At 32.7% G+C, this 27578-nt stretch overlaps 1 long non-coding RNA gene across 1 annotated transcript; it reads left to right on the top strand.

The window, feature by feature from the left end:
- The first annotated feature begins 21693 nt into the window (after positions 1 to 21693).
- LOC105790790 (uncharacterized) lies at positions 21694 to 24413 on the top strand. The gene is made up of 3 exons (XR_008198885.1): positions 21694 to 21838; positions 23109 to 23562; positions 24163 to 24413. It is a non-coding gene; the product is annotated as an uncharacterized LOC105790790 (long non-coding RNA).
- Positions 24414 to 27578: the final 3165 nt, after the last annotated feature.

Raw genomic sequence — 27578 nt, 5'->3', positions numbered from 1 at the left:
AACTAAAAAGATTGCAAAATCTAACTTTGATTAATTGGTCAAAAACCTGGTGAGCAGAATGCAGCAATATTAAAATCCAAACCAATGGCACCCCAATCAATAAAGTGCATGGGAAGATAATGGGTTTAGAACTTTCCTACAGTTAAATACTGTGTTGATACTTCACAGTTCACAAGGTTTATTGGTTTAATACCCCAATTATTATTTAACGATTTACTAGTTTCTTGAAGTCTTTTGAGTTTCCTTAGGAGAGATGTGGCTACTTTACCCTAATATAAAAAAATTATTTTCTTAAATGGGCTGTGAGTAGGATTATTCACGAAATTGGTATGTTTAGGTGGATGGTGTCTATCAATGGGAGGCACCACTAATTTTTTTAATAAATTTTATTTTTTTCTTGTTTTTTTTTTAATATATTATTTTAGTAATGGTGCCAAGTACATAAGCGTGGGTTGTATAAATAAAAAATTTATTAATAGATAAGAACACATTTCAACTAATTCTCAAAAATATAAATTTGTATCAAATTTGAACTAGTAACTAATCCCAACATTTAAGTATTGAACAAACTCATATAAACAAAAATCTCAAATGTCCTTCATCATGAGACATATAATTGTCACTATAAATAAGAACAAAAATTCCAACAGTAGTGATTAATATTGACATAATAGAGGTAAGTGAATCAATAAAGTAGTCAAACTTGAAAGAAAAATCATTATTGATGGTCCAAGACCACACATATTGATAGATAGAACTTCCATTCATTTGCTGAATAGGCAAATCGAGCGAAAAAATTATAACTATACTTAACAATAAAATATTAAGAAAAGCCCACATACGACGAAGATTTTTTGTTGCTGTCGGAAAAAGTAGGAGTCCTATTCCTATTAAAATAGGAATGGGAACTGGAACAAAAGGTATGTTTCATGAATATTGATATGCATGCTCCATAAAAACTTTTTTGTTATTCTTTCGTAATTAATGGTTTCTGATTCACCAGCTCTTATCTCTTTTGATTGAAAATGAGCAATAAAAAAATCGAGAGATTACAAAGTTAACTGGAATTTTTTATTCTTAATTTTTTAATCTTTCGCAACTATTTCAAAAATATTCAAATTTTGAAGTTAGAAGTAATCAAATGATCTCGCTGAGTTAGTATAATGAAAAACAAAAGAATTTTTTTCATTATAGTAATATTTTTGAAAATATCAATTATTATTTATTATTACATATTACAATAATTTCTATTTACAATAAGTTAGATACATCGATCAAAAATAAAAAAGAATTCCCCCCAAAAAAGTATGATATAAATCATAGGATGTCCTAGAACTTAAAAGAAAAATGAATTATTTGCCACTTTATATAATTTTTTTTCGGATCTGGTACGCGGTCCCGTAGACAAATACTGAAATGGTATAAGATGGGTGGTGCATATCTGATCAGCGGCACTAGTGACCCCTATCTAGTAGGCGCCAGTGGTGACCCCTATCTGATAGGCGGCACCAGTGGTCAATTTTTGGCCTATTTAATCGCCAAGTGAAGATGAGATGAGTAGGAGAGTTTTAAAAAAATTAGCAGAAGAGAAGGAAGAAGATAGGGAGAAGAAAGAAAGAAAGGAGAACAAAAAAAGAATGATATGGATTATGATGAGGATAAATTATTTTGTTAGTATTGTGTAGTTTGTTTATTATTATTATTATTATTTTGTTTTTAATTTATTTTAAATTTATTTTTTAGTTACTATTATAAATTATTTGTTTAGTTTAATGCTATTGTGATTTGTTAGGTTATGAATGTAAATTTTATTAATTTTGTTAGTAAGTTTTGTGATTAGGTTAATTGTTTGTTTAGGGTTTATTGTGATTTGTTAGGTTATGAATGTAATATTTAATATTTTTAATTTATTTGAAAGTTATTTTGTTAGTATTTTTTATTTTGTTATTTGAAAGTTATTTTATTAGGTTATTAATTTTGTTAGCTTATGAATGAAAAATTTTGCATATTGTTATAATTTTGGTCACTTTTTATTCATTAAAAGTTTTATATAAGTATTTCTTTCTTTGTTTGAAATTGTTTTGAGAATTTTGATTTTTTTTAACAGATTTAGTATTGAGGATGGATAATTAGTTTTTCATATGCGTTTATTTTGATGGAGTAATTTTAACAACAATCGTGGGATGTATATTTGAATGTCGCAAACAAATAGCAATGAGATTTAATAGAAATGTCTCTTTTGATGATATGAAGGAAATGATTAGTGCAAAAATTGATAAACATTGTGGGAGAAGGATCTCGAAACTTTTCTACAAGTTTCCAATTTCGACGGATCCCATAAAATTCACTGAAATGGAATTTATAGATGATGAAGACATGGAGACAATGGCCGCTCTTTATTGTGGGAATCGAAGTAACCAAAATACACTGATTTAGTTATTTGCTGAGTTAGCTGGTGTGGAGCCAACTGAAGATACCACTCTATTAGGTGAAGAATATGGAGCTTAAGAGTTGTGTATGGTGGTTTCGATATCGTATGTTGATAGTCAATCGACTGTACGCGAGATCGACATCGATCTTAATGCTGCACCCGAAACTGACGTAGTTGGTGGTGATGTATACAATATTAGTGATCCTTCTAATCACGAGGTCGATAGTGATAGTGATCCCGATATGGACTATATCCCGGATGATATTGAAGACGATGGCATGATTGACGATGGAAATGTTAACGCGTCTTCAATCGGGAACTAGATGCAGATAAACCCCGATGCAGCGTACGCAACCAAGTTCTTAGAGTACCCTGAAATACTACCTACTCACCAGCTGACCGTAGATTCCGATCCTGAGGAGTTGTTTGTGGGCTAGAGATTCAAAAGTAAGGAAGAGTGCATATTTACCATTAAGCGGTATAGCATGAATATATCAGTTGACTACAAAGTCTCCATGTCTAAGCCGACATTATATATTAGGGAGTGTTGGAGGTCTGCGAAATGCTGCAATTGGCGGGTATGAGCCGCATTTATCCAGAAGTCGCAGATGTGGGAGATACGAAAATTTTTTGGGCCTCATACATGCACTTCAACACGTATGACAAAAGATCATCGAAAACTTGATTCCAAAACTATCTGTACGTGCATTATGTCAATGGTGAAAGACATACCGACCATTAAAGTTTCAGTACTGATTTCTAAGATGCAAGCATGATTCCAGTATTGAGTATCATACTGGAAGGCATAGATAGCTAAATAGATGGCAATAGAGCAATTGTACGGAGATTTTAATGCGTCGTACAATGAGCTACAGGGATGGATAGCCGCTATGCGGGAGTATGTGCCGGGGACTGTCATTGAGTTGCAAACACGACCTTATTACGGCCTGCATGACCAGCTACAATCAGGAAAAGAATTTTTCAATGGATGTTTTGAACGTTTGATCCATGCGTGCGCGCATTTCCCACTGCAAGCCGTTTGTGCAAGTAGATGGGACCTGGCTATACGGTAAATATACACAGATCCTACTTCTTGCAGTTACTCAAGACGAGAAAAATAACATGCTCTCGATAGCGTTTGCCATAGTAGATAAGGAGAACATGGAGTCGTGGGAATTCCTTCTTACGAACTTGCGGAGGTATGTTATTAGTAACGATAATATTTGCATCATCTCCAATAGAGGGAAAAGATTAATTGTTGTCATTAGGCGTTCCGGTGTGCCATAGAGATCTATTTACTACATCCGACACATTACGACTAGCTTCCACTTAGATTATAAGAATGCAGACTGGGGGAGACAAGTTGTGAGAATGGGTAAAGGATAACCTTATCTTTTCAATATATAACCTAATATTTTAGGGCGGGACTGTAACTTATATTTTCTTAATACATACACAACATACGAGCTAGAGTTACACATTTTCTAGCAAAGGATGACTCGAGTTGAGAGTGACATGGAGGGTCACATGAACACACCTTTCTGACAATGGTTGGGTACCATGGAGCCATGGCAATGGGCTTAAAGTTTTGACGAGGGCTTTCGCCATGGTCATATGACCACTAATTTGGCGGAGGAGGTTAACTCCGTGTTGATGAAAATGTGACATATTCCAATTTAATTTGTCTTCTTGGCTATATTCTACAGGTTGGCTACCTTGATGCCAAGAATGAGGCAGCAACAAGTCAACCAGATGGAGGCGAGACACGTGTTTGTCGAAGATGTCAGGGATGCAATGGTTGCAAACCATCAGATGGCGAGGTCGATGAATGTAGAAGTATATTCACGATGTAATGAAACATTTTGAGTTACAGAGACTATCAGTCATCGACCCGGTATACCACCTAGATCATACGGAGTTGATCTCCGAAATAGATGGTACGATTGTAGAAGGCTCCAGACACTTCATTATCCTTGTACACATGTCGTGGCAGCTTGTGCTAAAGTCTCTCTCAATGTTGAACAATTTATCGATGAGGTGTACACCCTCGAGTGCACGTTGCGTGTAAGGGAGAACGAGTTCCCTATCCTACCTGACCTGTCTACATGGGAGGTGCTTCCGACGACTTTCGAGCTTGTCCTAGACAAAGGGTTGCGTAGGAATCCGAAAGGTCGTTCGCAATCACCCAGAATCCATAATGAAATGAACATTAGGGAGAAATCTGATGGGAAGCTGTGTGGCATATGCAGATTAGCTGATCATAATCGGAGTAAATACCCACACTGAAACTACCATATTAGGCAATCGTCACGATTGGGTAGGAATTGAGATATTTTTCAACCCCTATTAATCGGAGTAAATGCCAGCATTAATTACATTCACTATATGTAGAGAGGATTGGATCTAAAATTTGTTGCAATTAATCTAATTTGAATTACAAAATTAGTCTAAAGTTTGTTGCGTTTATATTTTTGTTGAATTAAATAACGCTTCTTTACGTAAATAATACAAAAAAACCCTAAAATTAATAATTGAAATGGCATGCCCATAAGATTAATAGCTGAAATAATCAAACCCCCCAAGTCTGGATTATATCGGTGGTACTGGACTGAAGATATCAAACTCTGAATGATATTTGTGGCCTGACAAACCTGGTAAATAATCAAACCCCTCCAAGTCTGGATGATAAGAATTATCCCCAGAATGTAGCTCCGGCTCTGCCTCTGGCTTGGGTGCAGGAGGCGGATGTGGAAGGGGATGGGAGGGTTGCCTAAGTCGTGTCATGTACCGGGGGGGGACTACCATCAATCGCCCACCAAACAAAAATGGTTCCCCATTTCAGAGTACTATTGTATGTACTCTAACGAGGGCTGCAAATCCAAAGCACGATCCATCTGAGGTACCCACCCCAACTGGTTGTTCTACATTGCAATATATTTTTCATGCACTTCCACCCAATCATTTCCATGTTTTTCTCTCTTGTTAATCCCATGGATGTCCCCCAACCGTACTGGTAGTTTCGGGATATAATTTATGCAATCAAACTGCTGAAGTACTCGATTACCATGATACCACTCCACTGTCTGAAAATTGATAATGGGTGCGTTAATGCACCATAGGTTTGAGTAGACGTGAATAGATGAGGGAATAACCGTCATAATTTCTGTGACAGAATATGACATCCAAATAAACTACACAGTTAATAACATGGTTATATTAACACGGGTTGAATGAGATAAAATAATAAAATGTCGTGAATATTAGAAAAACCTACCCCCCCTCTCCAGCATGATTCTCAATCATTAGACGGTATATCGGAACTATGTATGACCTCCTGATACCCGGATTAGTGCTCCATCTACGAAAACAAATTGTCAGAATAATATAATCCAAAAAAAGTCAACTAATTGTTATAATGAGTAAAAATTCATCACCTATTAACGAGTGGAAATACATATGATTGGTGACAAATCGATGCCAAGAATGACATCCAGTAAAGTGCTCAAGACTACAACAATATGAGGCATCCGCCTATGTCCACCGTAGAAGGATCTGTCGTCTGACAATGTTCGCGATACAACATGGCTAACACTGCGAACCCCCAACTGTACGAACGGATGTTATGCAAATTAGATAATAGGGGCAAACACATCAAGTGGACCTTGTTGTCGTTTGCATCTGGCATGAGTACACCCCCTATAAGGTGCATAATGTAAGCTCAAAAGAGATGCATCACCTTCCATTCACTGGCAATACTCGGTAAATGTTCGAAATTAGCCTTTAGCCATGAAAACCCCAAACCCGTAAATTTTCCCTCACTGGGCGAGCGTCCAAGTAAGTCATAGCAAAGGGCAGCCGACCTAGAGATCAAACTTACGCCTGTGACCGCATTCTCGTCGATAGGTAGCCCGAACTGCAGTGCAACATCCTGTGAAGTTATGGTGCACTCCTGCACGGCAAATGAAATGTGTGGGTCTTCAGACACCATCTCTCGACCAAAGCGGATATTAAGTTGTATCGCAGATCAAAGGTCCGGATCAATGCCACTGATCCGAATCCGACTGACTCTAAGTATGGCATTAGACGTTCATTTAGCAGAAAACCTACACTATTAACACGACCCCTCAATGCGCAGTACGGGCCCTGACATTATTAAATTAGCAAAATAGTTAATATAATCTAATTTAATTCCGCAAATGACGTGAGTAACAAATAACAATTTCATTACCATTTCATTAATAGTACTTGATATGTGATTATCTGTAACACCCCTTACCCGTATCCAACACCGGAATAGGGTACGAGGCATTACCAAAACACATACACTTGTAAACGTATTTAATCGAGTTATAAAATTTCATCAAAATTAAAACTTTCAAAATAATTAACATGTTTCTATAACTTTTCACAATATATCCTCAAAATATTATAATCATAATAATTAGGGCCTGCGAGACCCGATACATACTCATGCAATTTAATGCTTCATTTCTATTTCATTCAATTCGCAATTTCTCATGCTCATAATTTAAATCATATCACTAGCAATTTCCATTTAATTCACGTACAATTCAATGACATCAAGTTCAAAACTAATACGTATTTACCATTTAACTCAATGTTTATTGATTATACCATTCAATAACACATTTATGAAATTCTCAATTTTGCAATGAAAATATCACTTTAGTTTGAATAACAACATCGTCCTGATATAAATACGCTACCACTTATCCATTTACTTTAATTCTTTTGGGCCCATTTGTCACTTACCATCCTTAATCAAATTAGGGAACGGTCACGGAAAATTGAGTACTTCACTTTCACTTTGCCATAGTATAACTATGGTCTTACGTATGATCACTTATCACTTGTCCCTGATCAGATAAGTGTAGCTAGGCTACCACTTATCACTTTGCCACTTGATCAGATAAGTGTAGCACTTATCACTTTGTCACTTGATCAGATAAGTGTAGCTAAAGCTACCACTTATCACTTTGTCTCTTGATCAGATAAGTTTAGCACTTATCACTTTGTCACTTGATCAGATAAGTGTAGCTAAAACTACCACTTATCACTTTTTCACTTGATCAGAAGTACTCAAATCCGGCGTTCCGCTCAATTTGACCATTTATTCATATATCAGGCTTACCAACATGTATTAATTCATAAACCATTCATGACATTATTTCATGCCACATCATATATTGAATATACCATACACACATACTATGAAACTTTCTTTTCACACATGCCATGACCAATAATGCACAAATATAAGTATAATTCATATTTCATCGTTTATCAATTAAAATCAAGCATATGATCAATTATACACAAATCATTCATATATTTCTCAATTTTCCTCCTCCTCCTCTCCATTCCACATCCTTAATGTGTATAACACACTTAAACAACATTAACCATAATTTCAATATTCACTAACATATATATATTCAAAGCTGTTTATCCGAGTCAGAGTCACTAAATTATTTTTATCCGGAGCTACAGAGCTCCAAATTAAGATCCGTTAATTTTCCCTGAAACTAGACTCACATATCTTCATACCATAAAATTTTCAGAATTTTTGGTTCAGCCAAATAGTACATTTTATTCTTTAAAGTTTCCCCTGTTTTGCTGTCTATCAGTTCCGACCACTCTTCACTAAAAATTAATTATCTCATTGTACAGAATTTGGATAATGTTTTTGTTTGTTTCTTCTAAAAATATACTCATTAAGGATTCTAACCATATAAATTATAACTCATAATAATTTTTTTACAATTTTTAATGATTTTTCAAAGTCAGAACAGGGGAACCCGAATTCATTCTGACCTTGTCTCACAAAATCTATTATATCTCATGATTTACAATTCCATTGCTCACACCATTTATTTTATAAGAAACTAGACTCAATAAGCTTTAGTTTCATATTTTATTCATCCTCTAATTCAATTTCTACAATTTTTGGTTATTTTTCAAAGTTACACTACTACTGCTGTCCAAAACTGCTTTAGTGCAAAATGTTGATTTCCATTTTGCCCCAAATTTCACAGTTTATACAATTCGGTCCTTTCTCAATTAACCCCTCAATTAATCTAATTTTCTCAATTAATACTTTACCTAGACATTATAAGCTGTTATACAACTATTGGAATTTAGAATTTCCACATATAACTCTATCTTCAAACTCTTTTACTATTAGGTCCCAAACATTCATTTTCTATTCAATTCTTTCAATAAAATCAGCATATGAACAATTTAAAGCTCTAATTTCATGATAAATCATCATATAGTTCCAGCACATATTCATATCAACTTTCAACTTCTTTCATAAAATCAAAACTAATGAATTTAACAAGTGGGCCTAGTTGTAAAAGTCATAAAAATACAAAAATTTCAAGAAATAGTCAAGAATTGAACTTACTTGTAATAAAAATATGAAGAACCAGCTTGAAGAAGCCTTTCCATGGTGTATTAGCTGATGAGAATTCAGAAAATGAAGAGAAATCTAGATAATTCCACTTTGGTCCTAACTTTATTAAGCAATTTTGCAATATTCCAATTTTGCCCTTAATTCTCTTTACTTTCTGCTGATTTCATGCCCTGCCGTCCAGCCCAAATAGGCCTTGGGTCTATTTTCCTTTTAAGCCCTCTTCCTTTTATCATTTAAGCTATTTAATCATTTCCTATAATTTTGCATTTGTTACAATTTAGTCCTTTTGTTCAATTAATTATCGGAACTTTAAAATTTCTTAACGAAACTTTAATACTAACTTTTAACACTCCGTAAATATTTATAAAAATATTTATGGCTCGGTTTAAAATCACCGAGGTCTTGATACTTCATTTCGATTCTAATTATTTTAATATTTATTTCTAGTGCACTATTCACTATTTCAAAAATTTTCCTAACTTCACATTTAACTTATACTCACTAAATTAATAATATTTTCTACCCATTTGTCGAATTTAGTGATCTCGAATCACCGTTCCGACACCTCTGAAAATTCAAGCCATTACATTTTTTTTTTCGTCGGATTTGTGGTCCCAAAACCACTGTTCCGACTAGGCCTAAAATCGGGCTATTACATTATCATTATTAATCAAAGAACCCATTTGCTGCAAATCTACAATTAGAAAAATGAATTCATTTAATTTGTTGCAAAAAATATAGTAAATAATTTAGAATTTGAGAAACAAAAAACAAAGTAAATACGTGAGTAACAAAAAACATAGTAAAAAAGTAAAAAATATCTCATAATTTCCCTATTTTACCTACAATAAAAAATTTATGTTAGTTTACAATAATAATATAATTAAAATAAACATAAACTACCTAAACATAAAAAACATACGAATAAAAAATAAAAATAGAAATATACATATTTAGTTTCTTTCAAACAACCTATAAAATTATATAAAAACAAATTTAATCAACATTTCAATAAATCAATAAAAATTATCAAATAAATAAAATAAAATAAAATTACGTTATAAAAATTTACATTAATAAAAATCAAAAATATTAAACTAAACATAATAATTTATAACCTAATCTTAAATTACTAACAAAATAACTATAAAAATTTTTAAAAATTACATTAATAAAAAATCGCAAAACACTAAGCTAAACACTAACGATTTATAACCTAATCATAAATTACTAACAAAATAACTATATAAAATTATTTTAAAAATAATTTTACATTAATAAAAATCACAAAACACTAAACTAGACACTAACAATTTATAACTTAATCATAAATTACAAACAAAATAACTATAAAATTATTTTTTAAAATTTTACATTAATAAAAATCACAAAAACTAAACTAAACACTAACAATTTATAACCTAATCATAAATTACTAACAAAATAACTATAAAATAATTTTACATTAATAAAAATCACAAAACACTAACTAAACACAACAATTTATAACCTAATCATAAATTATTAACAAAATAATTAAAAAACAAAAAAATTACATTAATAAAAATCACAAAACACTAAACTAAACACAACAATTTATAACCAAATCATAAATTATTAACAACATAACTATAAAATAATTAAAAAACAAAAAATTACATTAATAAAAATTCACAAAACACTAAACTAAAGAACAAACAAATTATAACATAATCATAAATTACTAATAATTTTTTAAAATAATTATAAAAAATTACATTCATAAAAAAATTAAACCATAAACACTAAACATAAACAATTTATAATAATTAATAACAAAAAAAATTCACAAAGTAAAAATATAACTAAACCATTTAAATAAAAAAATTATTTACTAAAATAATACATACCTTTCTTTCTCTCTTTTTTTTTTTTTCTCACTTCCGCACCTTCATCTTAAGGGGGGACCACGCTTATAAGGTCCCCTATTCTCATCTTTTTTCCTTTTCAAAGTGACTTGACACTGTAAAATGCAGTGTGCAGGGCGTGTAGTGTGGAGGGCGTGGCGGAAGGGAGGGGATTGGTCACTACACCAGTGCCGCTTGTCAGACAGGCGCGACTGGTGCCGCCAGTCCAAGTGGCGTCACATGCAGCGGTCATGGGTATTTTAACTCGTATTTTGACCCGGTATAAAAGTGGTGCCGCCTATGTACATGGCACCACTAATAAAATAATATTTAAAAAAATAAAAATATATATTAAAAAAATTGGTGGTGCTGCTTGTGAAAAAGGAGCATCACCCACCTAAACATGCCAATTTTGTAAATAATCCTACTGACAGCTCATTTAATAAAATAATTTTTTTATATATTATTAGGGTAAATTAGCCGAGAGATGTTCAAGCAACTATGTAATTCAAGAAATGGGGGCATGTGGTTTTCATCTCATCATCTATCTGACGTGAGCTTGTATTTTCATCATCTCTTCACATTTTTTTGGTATTATTTTATTAAGTCAGAATATATTCATAGGCAAAATACCAATAAAAGCTCATTTTTTTAAAAATTACTTAAATGGGCCCGGTAGAAAATTAATTATCAGAATGACCCAATTCCCCGAAATCGCATCCGCGTCAGCGAGTTGTCAAGTGACGAGGTAGGAAAATGCTTCCTCAAGGGAGTGCTTTGTCCACTTGGACAGAAAGTGCGCCCTCAAGGACGCGTTTTGCCTGTGTCTCCTATTAGGGTTTTGGGTTTTGGTTTAGGGTTTAGGGTTTAGGGTTTAGGGTTAGAGTTTTGGGGTTTTTAAGTTTAGGGTTTTAAAGAAAAAATTAAATAAAAAAGGGATTAAGGTTTAGGTTTTATTAATGAAATTAATTATAAATTTTTCAAAATTGAATTAGGTTTAGTATTTATGGTTTTTAAAGAAAAAATTATTTTAATTAGGGTTTAAGGTTACTTAAGTAAATTAATTAAAATTTTTAAAAAATTAGATTAGGGTTAGTGTTAATTTAAAAAAGCTCCCACGTGGACGCTCTTTTGCTACAGTAGCTCCTGAAAAAATAATTTCGAGAAGACATTTCTAAGCAAATAGTGTCAAAAACACTTTAAGCAGGATGCTTTGTCAGCAAAAGTACTGAAAGAAGCTCCCACGTGGATGCGTTTTTGCTACATTAGCTCCTGTTTAGCCTGAGGCTATAAATGAGGCAAAATTTTTTCTCAGATTGCATAAGTTACAGCAAAGAAAATTTAGAGAGGCTAAGAAGGATAGAAATTGAAGATGAGTGAACGTATTAGTGCTGTTATTTACTATGATGGTGAGGTTCGTCACACCGAGAACGATGTTGTTTTTTTATCGGAGAATACAGTGCGACTAGTTTTGAACCAGAACATAGATTTGACAAAACTTCATAAAAGAATTAGGCGTAAAATATTCGAAACGACGCCAATGAAAGTTCTGTCTATTACATATCGGTTTTGTTCTTTTGTTGATCCGGTGACATATGACTCGTTCGACGTAAAAGGTGCTCGTAGCTTGGAGGCAATAGTGTAGACTCATCTCGCTAGTAGAGCACCCTATATTGAGTTATATGTACAATTTACATCGCTAAATGATGCACTTGTGACTGCTGTTCGAGAGGTATACACGACCCTTGCCCGGCACTCGGTTAGTGGGTTACAAAATATGGAACAACCCATGTTTGGCAGCGGTATGAAATACACATCCCTTGCACGACACTGTGTTAGTGGATGGGACATACACCTCGGTGGGTCGATGTTTGATGCTGGAAATACGTACTGGGGAATGGCATCAACTTCTAGTGGTTGGCAATCTACATCTAATTGGGGACGTTATGAAACGCTCAGAAGAAGGGATGATGTACTCCCTACGACGTCCACCAGTGAGGGGACCTTGTACGTTGCAGATGATGGTGGGTTAGAAGATGACTTGGATGTGGATCCACCTCGAGAGCCCGGGCCATACAAGTCGATCATGCCCAAATCGCAAAAGTTGAACGTTGTTGTAAAAAAATTTGTATTATTTATATTTTTTTAAATCAAATAATATAGAAATATTGAGAATATTGACTTATTTAAAAGAAAATCTATTTTATTAAAAATATTAAAGTAAATTATAATTACTTTATTCAAAACAACGTGTTATTTTATTAAATGAAACAATATAGAAATATTCAAAATATTATGTTATTTAAAAGAATTTATATTATATTAAAAATGTAAAAGTATATTTCTATTTTATTACATGAAATAATATGTTAGAATTTCTATTTTATTACATCAAATAATATTAAAATATTCAAAATGTTTGTAAAAATATATTTAAATAAAAATCAATCTCCGTGCCCACCGGATTCAGTGTCATATGGCGGCCGTTGACGATTACGCGGTGGATTCCTCCTTTGTCCAGCTTCTGACAAGAGTTGTGGTTGCTCCAGCAGGGATTCTGGTTCTTCCGGTAGGGGATCTGGTTGTCGATGTTGGGACAATGAGCCACCTTGATAGAATAGTGACGGTGGAGGTGTTTGCATGACCAATAGCGAAGCTGTTTGAAACCCATACGGTGATGGGGATTGGTAAAAAGAAGAGCTCCCCAACGGCCCCTCCTACGATCCCTCGTATGACGGTGGCCTATATATCGGCGGTCTACTCGGCGTAATCGAAAATGGAGATGAACCGGGCCATGGACTCCAACCTGCCATAGGACTAGGAAAATGAAACATATAAGGGTTAGGATACATAAAAGAGCTAGGATATGCACCTGGTATCATCTGAAAAGGCTGTGCTGTGGGTGTCGTTAGTTGAAGTGTTGGGCCCGGTGACTGTGTGGGTGCTGTAGCTGGGCCTGGTGATGGGCCGGGTGATTGTGATGAGCCTGCGTCGTCGTCCCTTCTTCTTGGATTTAAAGGGCCACGTCATTCCCTTTGGACACGCAATTGCCGCTGCCTCTCCTCTGTCGACAGAAAATATAGCTTGTCATGGATCCTAAACATGGCATATATTCCGGCACGCATGCTAAATCTGGAACGATAATCGGTTCCCGAGTAGGTATATAATCATATCGATCTTCCCACATTTGGATGTAGTGTGACCAGAATCTCGACCAATCCGTATGCAATTTCCGTAGGTCGATTTTGTGATGATCATCCAACACCTCAAGTGCCATGGGAATCGGTTGTCGGAATCCAAATTGTTGTAATACTCTGTCTGACTGGTACATCTCCACGGTCGCAAAGTTGATCAATAGGACTTTCACATGCCAAGCGTTTGGATTTTGGAAGTACTCATCCGGAATTACTGCCTGAATTGCCAGATCCTCGTATGGTGTCTATTGAAACTATATGAACATGATGGAAATATTAGTTATATACATAATACTAAATACTAAATACTAAATACTAAATACTAAATACCAATCGACTATCTCATGATGGAAATATCTATTTTGTTTAATACTTGTGCTTTCGACCGTTGGTCTAATAGAAGCCATTTATCTTCAAGAGAGGTAGGTAATCGAGCATAACTTGCCGAATGGTTCCACCTAATTAAATAAATTTTTAGCATACAATTATATTTTAAATCTACGCTATAATTGTAAAATCTAATATAAAATTTACCTCGTTATGAGTGGGAATGTATATGGGTGGTCCACTCGAGGACGTAAAAATGGAAAGCAAAACCGTGCCATGACTGCAGTAGTGATAGGCAACCTCTGATTTTCACTTTATTCGGTCACGTCACCCCGCATATCTCCCGGTACAATGTTGCCAACACGGCAGACCCCCAACTAAATTCACCAGCTACACTAAAATCAACGAGTTTCAACAGCCATCTTAGATGTACAAGGTTCCGTAACAAGTTCAGCATCAGATAACCTCCAATTATCTGAAGAATGTATGCCCGACTATATCGGATTCTTTCTAGTTCGGTAGAATCATCATCCGGCTTCGGGAATGTGTCTCATAACCAGCCCATATTGATCCGACCTTAGTTAATATTGTCCGGAATAGCGCCTAAAAGCTCGTAGTATACCGCTCCCCAATCACCAGATTGAACAGACCCGATGACTGCGTATCCGTCCACCGATAATCCCGATTGCAAATTTACGTCTTCCAAAGTGATAGTGCATTCTCCACATGGAAGATGAAATGTGTGCGTCTCGGGTCTCCACCTCTCAATCAAAGCACTGATGAGTTTCGGGTCCAACTTGCATCCCCGGCCTATCGTCGCCATGTGCCAAAAACCTGATTCCCGCAAGTAATTCTCTACTAACGGTGATGGAGGACCATGCATATTACGGATATAGTATTGCAATATCTGATCTACAGACTTTTATAAGAAATAATAAAATAAAAATTATTTAAAATTGCATAAATCAAAAAAATCTTAACTAATATTTAAAAATTAAATTTAACACTTACCATTTTCATTTGTTCGACGGATATGTGCTTGTTATCGAGACGAATTAATTCTCCGACCATTGCTAACACGATAAAATTTTTATGATTTAAAAAAAATTTTAAAAAATAAAATTAAAGCTTTTTTAAAAATAATTAAAAAAATTAAAGCTTTTTTAAGAGGAATTTGAGAGAATATTGGAGAGAAATTGGGAGAAAGGATTTAGGTGTAAAAAAATGAAAGGGGGGCTTTATAGTTTTTTATTTTTACCGTTGGGGGTGTCACCAACGGTCAAAAAAGTAGCTGTTGCTACTGTTCACGCGCGGGCAAAGCACTTACTCAAGGAAGCGCTTTGTCCACGTGGACAGAAATTGTATCCTTGAGGGCGCACTTTCTGTCCACGTGGACAAAGCGCTCCCTTGAGAAAGCGTTTTTCAGATTCGTCACCTGACAACGCGTTGACGTGGACGCGTTTTCGAGGAAATAAGACCATTGCGGTAATTAATTTTTTACCTGACCCATTTCAATAATTTTTTTTAAAAAAAGGGCTTTTATTTGTATTTTACCCTATATTCCCATTTCAGAAAAAAGAATAGACACTGAGATATTTGGGTTGATTTTTTTTTTTTTTTTTCAGAATTTGATATCTTCTCTCATGTTACGACTGTATTACCCCATCCTCACTTTATCCTGAAAAATTTGAAGCACGTGTATGAATGATGCATCTGCTTATAGCATAAAAAATTCTTACGGTAAAAAGCTTTGTTATTAGATGTTATTCTTAAAAATAATGTAGGAATCGATTCAACTAAACGCAAGAACTAATTATGCTAAAAGTCGAATTCTTGTGGAAATATAAATTTTTGAGTACCAAAATACCAGCATTTATATCTCTGCAGTCAGCCAGCTAGAGAAAGAAAATATACGCCATACACCCAAAAGTAAATAGGGATTGCGTAACCATGGCTCGACATAAAAGCGAAAGGCCAGGGTCACTAGGCTCGACATAGCATGAATTCTATATATGCAAATATTTATCAAGGAATATGTGAAGATTTTTTCGTCATTAGGCTACATACTGAGAGTAGGAGAATGTCAACCATGCGAAATTGGTTACTGGCATCACCGAAACATGGGTTTGCAGGAAGGTGGTTGAATCAGTTCTTGTTCGACTTAATAATGGGTTTCATTTATCATACCTGATGAAAAGTCAAAACCTACAGAAATATATCCTGATAAAAAGACGACGTTGTATTCATTGTCGACGGTAAGTTGCATGCTTTATATCTAAGAAGCAAAGCAAAATCAGAACAAAATCAGTCGGTTTTGGAGAACATTTGCTATGAACAGATATATGTTGATGAAACCGTGTTATTCTGCAAAATGTAAATGGATCACGATCATGATCATGACCTTGATAGTATTACCAAAATTCTCGAGGACAATAATGAACCCAAAAAAGAAAAAGAATTCTGGAGAACAACAATTGAAGGGGCTAGCTTTGGGTTGGGGCATATATATCATTGTACCTCCCCACCCAGCAATGGTTTCATCTTTTTTTTTTCACGCTGTAAAAGAAACTTCACATTCATGATTCAACGCTTCCAGAGAAAAAAAATAACTTTAGCTCAGTATATTTTTAGCTTAATACCTCTTTCGACCCTATGATTTTTATCCTATTTTCTTATTAGTTTAGCAATTGTATTTTATTTTTATTATCGGTTTGACCTATATACTTTAACGATGTAATATCATTATCCCAATTAAACCTGATTATGGGTCAGGTTATTAATTTAATCCTAAATATCCATTCGAAAGGTGAAAGTATTTAGATAAAATATAAATTTAAAAATAAATTTAGACAAATTAAAATCCGTTTTCTAAGCTAGCCAGAACTCAAATAGAATATTTTTCAATCAAAGCCTAAGAATCACATACCTATACTAAGAAAAATCCAAAAATAGCTTCTATCGAATCTAAACTATGAAACATCAAACAAGTAATTCAAGGGTCTATTTTGTTTAAACCCAGATTTTTTTTCAGCTCCATTTTCAAAACCTACTTCCATAAATGAATCATCCATGAAGTTGTAAGGCAGTTTAGCTCCAGGTGACGCCATGGCACCAGCTAAAAGCTGAGAAAAAGACCTATTTGTTGAGTCAGGATCTAAGAAAGAAGTTGAAACCAGTGTCATAGGACCTGGACTTAACCCTAAACCTGATTGAAATAAGCCATGAATGGATGGTCCTGGTGGTAAAATTATAGTGCGATATGTTGGAGCTGATAGCTTTGATCTTTTTCCTTACTCTGTTGCCATTGTTTTTTCCCTTCTTTGTTTTACCTTGTTTTTCACTTTATATATATCAAGATTGTATTTTTCTTCTTTTTTTGCATTAATTTTTTTTCTCTTCTTTTCTCTTGTAGAGATTGGTAGGTTCTTATGATAGTTTCGTGTAATCTTCATGTTTGAGTGAAAGTGTATAGAGGATAAATGAAAATGACATTTTAAAATTAATACGGGCTGGTCGAGTCGAGCTCGAGTTTAACATTTTTAATTTACGTCGAGCTTAGGCAGAATTTTAAACCTATTTTCAAGTCAAGCAAGGCCCTAGTCTAGAAAACGAACTTGAAATTATGAATCAACCCGTGATCAAGTCTAATCACAACTCAATTTTTTACTAAAAATATAAAACAATTAATAACACACTGCCATGTGTCAAACTAATTCCAATTTCACTTAAAAATTTTAAAAATATAAAAAATCATTAAAAATCCCAAAAATCATAAAAGTTTTAAAAACCTTAAAAACTAAAACTAAAACTAAAACCAATCCTAATCTATTTTTAAAAATTATAAAAGAATTAAATTTATATTCATGCAAAACTTCAAAAAGAATTTAAAAATCATAAAAATTAAAAATTTTGTTCTTTTGAAATATTAGGGGTCTTTTAGAAAATTTTATAAAAATTTAAAAATTTTATGGTTTTTTTACTTTAAAAATAAAAATTCCTTAAAAATATAAAAATCATAAAAATACAAAAAAACTCTAAAATGAAAAAAAATAAAAATCTTAAATTTTTCATAAAAACCTAAAACCTAAAATTTCAAACAAACTCATTTTAAAATTTTATAAATCTTTTAAATTTTTTCTTACTTATAATTTTAAGAAATATTTTTTATATTTTTTAAAATAGATTATGATTTTGTAGTTTTTATAATTTTTGTAATTTTATTGTTGTTTTATTTTACTAATTTTGTAAAAATTTGACATGTGAAAATGTGTAAAAGTATAGATACCAAACTAATAAAAAATAGATCACAACTACCAAAGATTATCGCTTTGATTTGACAGAATGTCCCTTATACATTTTATTCTACTAAACACGTACATTAATTTTAAGAATTAATTGCTTCAAATATTCTCAAACTATTGCTTTTATTTTAAATTGATCCTTAAACTTCAAAATATTCTAATTACATCCTTAAACTATTAGGTTATATCAATTAGGTCCTTTCGTTACTAAAATAATTAATTCAACTGGTAAATGATACATCAAATCTTATGTTGCATAATTTAAAATAAAAATTTTACGAAAAATGAATATTGCAAAAATATTAGTTTTAAAGTTATTAGTTACGAGGTTTTCAAAACTTTTATAGAAGCTTTGTTGTTCACCCTTTTCTTTTCAATTTTAGTTTATTTTTAGTTTTAGTTTTAAATTTTTGACAATATTCTATTTATTTAAATTAGTTACATAAGGTTTGAAGAGTAATTTAACGGTTTTAATAACAAAAGACTTGATTGAAATAACACCGATAGTTTGAGGATGTAATTAGAGTGTTTTAAAGTTTAAAGACCAATTTAGAATGATAATCATAGTTTGGGATATCTGATTCAATTAACTTTAGTTTCAAAAGATGAGTAGGTGTTTCTTTTTAAATATAACAACATAAATTATCAAACTTAATTAAATAATACAAAAAATTAATTACTGAAATAATGGGTGGAAACAAAAATTTAGATTGTGAGGTTAAATTTTAAAAATTAAAATAGTTATAAACATCATATAAACTAATGCATAACATTAATCCTAAAAAACTAATGCATAATATTAGCCCACAATTTTTATTTGGGGAAAGTTGTGATGTTAAGGTTGACTTTTTTTTTTTTTGTAAATATGCCCTCATATTGTTTCTATCATTTGGATGATAATATGTAATTTTAGTTCACAGGTTAGAAGGTTATCAAGTCTAAACTTTACTTCACTTTTAGATTTTTTCTCTATTTGGTTTGTATCTTACTTCAGTTATTGACTCTTTTTCTTGTAATTCTTCTACCTCAAAAGTAGATTTTATTTTAAAATATTTTTCCAATCCAATTAAACATTTTAAATAAATAAATAAAAACATATAAAAGTTTATATAAAACCAACATTCAACTAGTAATTTTCTTTCACAAAAATAGAAATCACTTAAATGTTTTAAGCGTCTGTTTGATTGCCGATAAAATATTTTCCGTAAAATGATTTACGGAAAATGTTTTACTTTTTCGTAAAATGATTTCTTGGAAAATATTTTCGGTGTTTGATTGAATTTGTGTAAAATATTTTCTCTGCTTGGCAGATTTTTTGAAAATATTTTTGAAAAAGTTATTTTACATATATTAATATATATTAATAATTTTTATATTTTAAATTATTTTTACATATATTGCAATGATTTATTTATTATAATACTCAATTATTAAGCTACAATATTAATCGTTATAAATTGAAAAAAACTAATATCAAATAAATTATTTGTAATTGTGTTAAAAATTAAGTATTGAATAATTAAAAAACAAGTTCTTGGAAAATCGATAAGCGAAGCGGTTTTCTACCGGAAATGAAGGAAGGAATGAAGGAGGCGATAGAGAGGAGAGCACGGAAAATGTCTTACGGAAATTGAAAGGGTAAGATATTTTCCCTAAAATGTAACCCATTTTCCCTTGTTTTGGAGTTCATTTTCCAAATGGAAAATGTTTTCCGCCAATCAAACGCTGGAAAAGTTGGAAACGATTTTCCGGAATCAATTCCGTCAATCAAACAGACCCTAAGTGTAATGAGAATGCAATATTTCAAGATCATTCAATCAATAAAAAACTGAATCTTGCATAAAAAATCCTAATCTATCACAAGTAAAGCTACAATCCTAATTTTCTAAATATTAATCAATAAAGTTTAAAGAAAAAAATGTTACCAATTTAGAGAGACTCACTTGAAAGTATTGAAAGATTGATCACCTATCTTGTAAAATTCTAGAGAGAATGTGAAAGAATGAGAAGTGTAGAAATAAAATAAAAGGAAATTGTGTTGTTACTTTGTTGCAGCAATCGCAAGATAATGTTTCGAGTTTGGCTACTGCTCGGGCTGTTTATCGACTACTTAGGAGGAATTCGGAGGTGAAGATAGTTCATGTTTATAGAGAAGGAAATAGGGCTGCTGATATGCTCGCGAACTATGCATTCAAACTTCCTTTAGGATTTCAGGCTTTTACAACTACCGTATAAGACTTTGCAAGTGATACACAATGATGTGAGTGACAATAGAATTAAGAGACAAGTTTTAGTGTAAGCTATGTACTGAAATACCTCTCTTTATCAAAATAATAATAATAAAAGGAAGAAGAATTTTTGGGTTTTAGTGAGTGAAAAGAGATCAAATTATTTTTATATAAATTAATTTTTTATAAAAAATATATATATTTAAATCTGGTGGGTCATTTTTCAAATTTTTTGTAGAGTCAATCCATCAAATTATAAATTTAAAAAGTATATAAGTTAACCCCACAATCATATATATAGCTCCATCACTGGTTTAAATAGTATGACTACGATTATTTTACCAAAATAGTATGAAATGATGATTTACTGTTTTTTTTTTTTGTTAGAAGATAAAAAAAACATTGGGAATGAGCAAGGGACAGGGACATGTCTCGTCCTTATTAGGTAGATTCCTAGCCACCTCGAGAAGAAAAATCGCCATCCAATGACTCGATTAAAATACACAATTAGTTTTCAAACTAATCTTTAATTTCAATTTCTCAAGCTTTACCCTCTACTTGAACCTCATGCTTAATTGAAGGCTTAATTCAAATACGCATTCAATTTTCTTGAAGCGAATTTCTCTATCATAATAAATTTATGAAAATAATTGACTATTCATCTTGTAAACAAAGGCTTCCTTTGGTTTGTCATCGCATACCAGTGAGGTGTAGTTGGGGGGGGGGGGTAATGGTAGCTGTCTCACTGGTCAGCCGTTTGGTTCAACATGCCAGTCCGGTGAGAAGCCATCTCCACTACGCTGGTCAGCCCCAAACCAACTAGAGATTTTTGGTCCAGTAAAAATTTAGCAACTTCAGTTGCTTTTTCTTTTCCTCTTTTAACCATATATTATTTCTTTTGCTTCTTCTGTTTGATAACTTGTAAAAGCTTACGGCTTTTCTGATGTTTGGTTACCCTTCTTCTCCCCTTTCCCCTTCCCCTTGGGTTGCAAATCAGTTTGGTCAAGGACCTCTTCCGGTTCCTCCTTCATCCAGGTAAGGCTCCTTCTCCTTCTTCCGTTCTTCATTCCTTTTTCTTCTTCCGTTCTTCATCTTCTCTTCTCAGCATTAGATTTACAGTTAAGATCAGTGCATGAAAAGGATCTCAACATGCTTCAAGATTTAAATCATTTCAAAGAACCAAATGGTAGATAGGTGGAATCTTTGGCTTATATTGAATGGAGGCGGAACATTTATCTTTGAACTGTTACCAAATAATGTATGAAAATGCAGTGCTATCTTGAATTAGATAATTCACACATGCTAATATGATACTTCTTCAGTATGATGGCCAGAATGTTCGGAATTGTTTAATTCAAGAAGAAAAATGAGAGCCTGGGATGCATTACTAGCTCTCTAAAGAATCATTTCAGTTTATACTTCCCTTTTCATTGTGCTTGGACTATACTATATTCTACTGCTGCACATAGATTGGAACCTTTCCATACAAATTTTAATGTTGCTTCTTACGTGCAAAAACAGTTAGATCATGTATTCTTGTACCTTTTGTCTTGTTTTTCTTTTCCCCCTCTTAAATTTGGCTGCTTGCCTCTTTAATCATTACCAAAAAAGATAATTTTATATCATCTATGGTTGCTGAGATAGTAGAAAAGATAAACCTTTTACTTTTTGCATAACTCATGGAACACTAGGTGTATTGAAGGCAGGGATTGGGTGCCCTGAGCTAGAAACCTTGGCTCTTACTAGTTATTGCTACCCCGCTATGTTTGTAGGGTCTCAAATTTACAGCCTATTTTATGGTCTGCATTTCTGTATTCTCATTTGCTTCGAAGAAATAGGCTTGTAATTCTTTGTTTCTTTATCATAATAGTTGTTGTTTTGTGTAAATGGAATATTTTATTTCACTGTATGTACGATATCTGTCCATTTGAATCTTCAAGGTGATACAATGATGCTTGTTGACTTCTTGTTACATGCTTTCATGTTAGAAGGGTTAAACCTTATAGCAATATTCATTGTTGCAAAACTAACAGTTTTGGCCTTAAAAACCATTGGCATGGTGTCATTCTACTCTTAATGTCCCTGGTTATGCTGTAAACTTGAAGGAGATCGGTTTCTGCATATTATGCTAAAAGGAAATGAAATTGCTTGAAAATTTGTACAACATTCGTAAAAAAGAAAGAAAAGAAAAGCTTGTTTATGAAGGCTTTCTATTATCTAACACATGATTTGGCATATCTAAGGACACATGTTGATAGAGATACATGTAATGGAAAATCCAATCGAGTTGCAATTCTTTCTCTAGATCTCTGAGGCTCCCTTGCTCAGACCTGGTCAAATGATGCAAATCCGAAATCATCCACTGGTACAAAAGTCTACGCGCTACAAGGATTTCCACCAAGAGCAGAAGAGAGCAGTGATGATAACATAGTGTTTTGGTGGCAAGCGAGTAGCTATTACTGGATCATGGGACAATTGGAAGACCATGTACTGGAATCTCTATTATGGTGTCTATGTTTGAAGTTCCATTCTTTAGCTTGAGCAGTTTTCTTTTCACAATCTAAGTTGCAGTAACTTTTATTTCTTCTCCTTTCAGAGAACCCTTGCACTCTTTGGGTAAAGATTTCATTATCATGAAGATGCTCCCATTTGGTGTTTACCACTACCAATTCATTGTAGATGAGCTGAGGAGATATGTTCCAAACTTACCATGCGAATTTGATGAGTCTGGGAATGCTTATAACATTTTGGATTTGCAGGTATTTTCAAACTTCATTTTTCATTTGGATTACAGATTCATCAAGTAGAGATAGGCTATCCCTGAATCGGGAGCCTGTTAGTTGTTATATAACAAGAAGGATAGATATATACATATTATTAGTATGTGAGTCTATTTGTAGCAGCTCCACCTGCTGGACTTCCTCTTGTGCTGTATCAGTAGCTGAAGAGCTTAAATGATCCAACAAGATAAAGTAATGATCACTGGTATCTGATAAATCGGTATAAAGGAAGGGAAATTGCAGTTGTATCTGTAGTCTGGCAGTTGCTTTCAGCAAGGACTCCGTTTCTGCTATCACGCTTGTGTTTTCAATGGTTTGATATAAATCTGCTACTTACATATCAATGACATCAGCTTGTATATGATGCATGCTAGTTGCTAAGACTTTATAATGCATAATTATGATTTGGAAGTGTTCATGGCATCTCTATTGCTATCTTCTCAGCTTTCAAGACTAGGAAGTTGAAAGTATTCTTCATATATTTAAGTAGCTATGGTGTAATGATACTTTGATGCATTACTTAATTTGTTTCTTGAATACCAACATTAATTTGATGCATTACTTAATTTGTTGTAACAGGAAACCAGCAGCAAACCAGCATGCAGACCAACATCCTAGCTGAACCAGATAAGCAGCAGCATTTTGTTTATTTTGTTCATTTGTAACTTGATTTAGTTGCAATGTAATTTATACTTAAATTTAGTAGGAGTAGTTGTTAATTTATGTTTGATGTTATAGCTGGTATGTCAGCCACATTTTGTTTGTAATTCTATCTAGGCTTTGGGAGCAGTTATACATTAGTTAACTGCCATATTTCATTGTAACATAAATGCTTCTCATGTCAATGAAAAAGATCTAATTTTTTGAAATCAAATTCAGTTTTCTTCTTGTTCAAACTTCTTTGCATTCGTTTTTCTTTTTCTCCTTAGTTTTTTGCTAAAAAAACCAACACATGTAATTCGGACTACATGTAATTCGTTTTCTCCTATAATTAAATATATGATTAATTTTGAAATATTAAATAAAATAATTTTTGAATTTTCTCTAGTTTTAATTCATTTTAATTATTTATTATTGAAAAAATATAATTGTAATAATTTTAATCATTTATTAATTTTGTAATTGTTAAATAATTTTAAAACTTCTATTATATATCATTTTAATCTAATGCCCTTAAAAGTCATTTTCTATTTTCACCTCACCGCTACAGTTGCGTTTGAATCCAAACACACACTCCACCGCTGTTTCTAATCTCACTGCTACAGCAACTAATCTCACCGCCACCGCTGTTTTTAACCTCACTGGAGCTAAACACACCGCCCATCCAAATTAAGCCTAAATTTGTAAAATAGATTGCAATAAAACATATCTTAATAAATTTAACATATACTCCTTTTGTAGTGCTATTATTGCTAAGAAAATACCCTCGAAATTAAAAGATCTGGGTAGTTTTACAATTTCTATAGAGATAGGGGATAGATATTTTAGCAAGGCCATTTTTTATTTAGGGGCCAATATCATTTTAGTACCCCTATCAATCTATGTGAAACTCATATTAGGGGAGTTAAAAAACACGTCGATAACACTGCAATTAGTTGATAGGTCCTTAGTATGCCCAAAAGGTGTACTTGAGAACGTGTTAGTTAAAATGAGAAATGTTGGATTTAGTGCCCTGAGTGTCGTATTTTCATCAATGTATACTTGTAATTTTTTCAAACAGATTGGCTAATAAAACAAATCCATTGGTTACATTAATATACTTTGTATAATTTTCCTCATGGTTTTTGCATGCAAAGCAAAATGGAAGCAAATGTTGCTCATTGGTTGTCTAATGTTTAAACTGATACTAAGCGATATTATGTGGTCGGATCATAGTACGAAAAGACAACTTGTATTGATAGAAAAACCTAAACATACCCTTAGTCTAATTGGAAATGAGCAAACCGATTGAAAGACTAACATGTCGTCTATCAAATCCAATTGAAGAGATCCTTTGTCTTGGGCATCGGAGTAGATGACTCCTAGAAAATAGAGACATGGATGTGACTGACAGTACACCGATTGAACCCAAGAAGAATAGATCCTGAATCCGTTTATGAATTTATTCACTTGTGACGTTCATAGTGTGGCATACTTAAATCCTGAGTCTTAAATCCTGAGTGGATGACGAACTATATATGTCTGACTCGTATACTTTGATGTAAGTAAAAGCTTGAAATCGAATCAATAAGGAATTGAAAGCTGGTGCATTGGGTTTATGACTTCTATAGTATGTAGCGTCATTCAAAAAAATGGAATTCGGAACTTGACACATGGGTAAATGATATCCTCTCATTAGCATTACATGGTTGATGAAAAGTAAACGTGACCATGGGTCGTCCGCCTTTGTGATGGATGACTTGATCATTATTTGATAGTGATTTACTATTCATGAAGGAATATGTAATGGTTAACGTGAGATAAAATAAGATTATATTGAGAGAACGTGAGGATAGCACGCTTATGAAAAGATAACACTAAGTAGTTGCTTTTGTAATGGTATGTCGTTAGGGAGAGCTCAAACACGATATTATAGTGGAATTATTTTGTGACTAAATGATTTTATAATTAATAGGCAAAAAGCCAGAACTTAATTATAAATCATTTGAGCCCTAATTACATATGTCCAATTGGTCCCTCCACTAGCTCGTTGAAACAAGAAATGAATTGTGTGTTGAATTAAAATGAATAGAAATAGAAAAATGGAAAACATTCAAAAATTATTATAGTTTTCTCTTAAATGGAGAAATGAAATCATTTGGAAATAAATGTGGTTTTCTTAAAATGAAAATAAAAATGAGAAATGATTCATTTGTAAATGTAGATGAATTAATTAAAAATGACTGGGAGAATGAGTTTATGTTTTTGAGGTACCTAAAAGCCCGAAAATAAAAATAAATAATTCGGTCATAGTGAACAAGTTGAATTGTGAAATATTAAATATATTTTCTCGAAAATTTTACCAAGGTTAAAATCATCATAATTTACTAGGGTAAAATTGGGATGAGAAAATTATTTAATATAAAATATTGAAGTTTAGTTTTGGAAATAGAAAACAAATTCTGGTTGGATCTAATTACAAATAACTAGGTTAAAAAGTCCGGAAAGTACTCGTAATTTGATTCATTGTAAGAGAGGCCCAAAATCCTTTTGGTATGTGAAGGGGGCAGCAACCCTAGTAGGAATACCAGGGGATGTTGTCCACCTTACTCCTACTCTAAGTAGTAAGTTATTTTTCTAGTTGAAATAATTTCTTACAATTCAACAAGGGTTCTACTTTCTCTTCCTATAAATAGATGACACTAGTAGAACTATTTATAGAACTTAAAGATATTGTTACTCTGTCGAAAAATATAGAGAATTTATTCTCAACTATTAAACATATTTTCTGTAATAACAATTTTACCAGTTTATATTTAGAAGAGAGAATTTTTGTTTTCACCTCAAAAGAAAATAAAACTTTTTCTAGTTCTATCTTTTGATTCAATTGGTTAGAGTGCACACTCGAAGCAGTTTATAGTACGAGAATAGGAAGAAGATCATTTGGTTGAAAGCCAGAAAACATCAATGATTTGTTTATCTGAAAACATGGGTACGATTTTAGTTCAGGGCTTATTGCTATAAATATCACAAATCAAGTCGATTTTCAAAAATTTAATTTTCAACTGTGCAAGAAAATTATTTTCAAATTGAAGTTTTTCCAACTTTAGTATTAGAGCTACGATTGTGCTATGTTTATAGAGTAAATCGAGACCAAAATTCTCTCTCTTCTTCATGTATGATGATATTTGAAAATGTGTGATATTCTCGTAATTGTATGCATGTTTAGGGGAATCTATGCGAATGAATATATGTTATTATTTTATTATTATGGATGATAAAGTAATATTGTCAAATATGTGATTCTTAGTAATTTAGTTGTAATTTATTAATTTATCGGACATGTATATTTTATA

This window comes from Gossypium raimondii, chromosome 8, assembly GCF_025698545.1.
Source record: "Gossypium raimondii isolate GPD5lz chromosome 8, ASM2569854v1, whole genome shotgun sequence".
NCBI classification, from domain to species: Eukaryota; Viridiplantae; Streptophyta; class Magnoliopsida; order Malvales; family Malvaceae; genus Gossypium; species Gossypium raimondii.
This window is presented reverse-complemented; position numbering and strand designations above follow the sequence as displayed.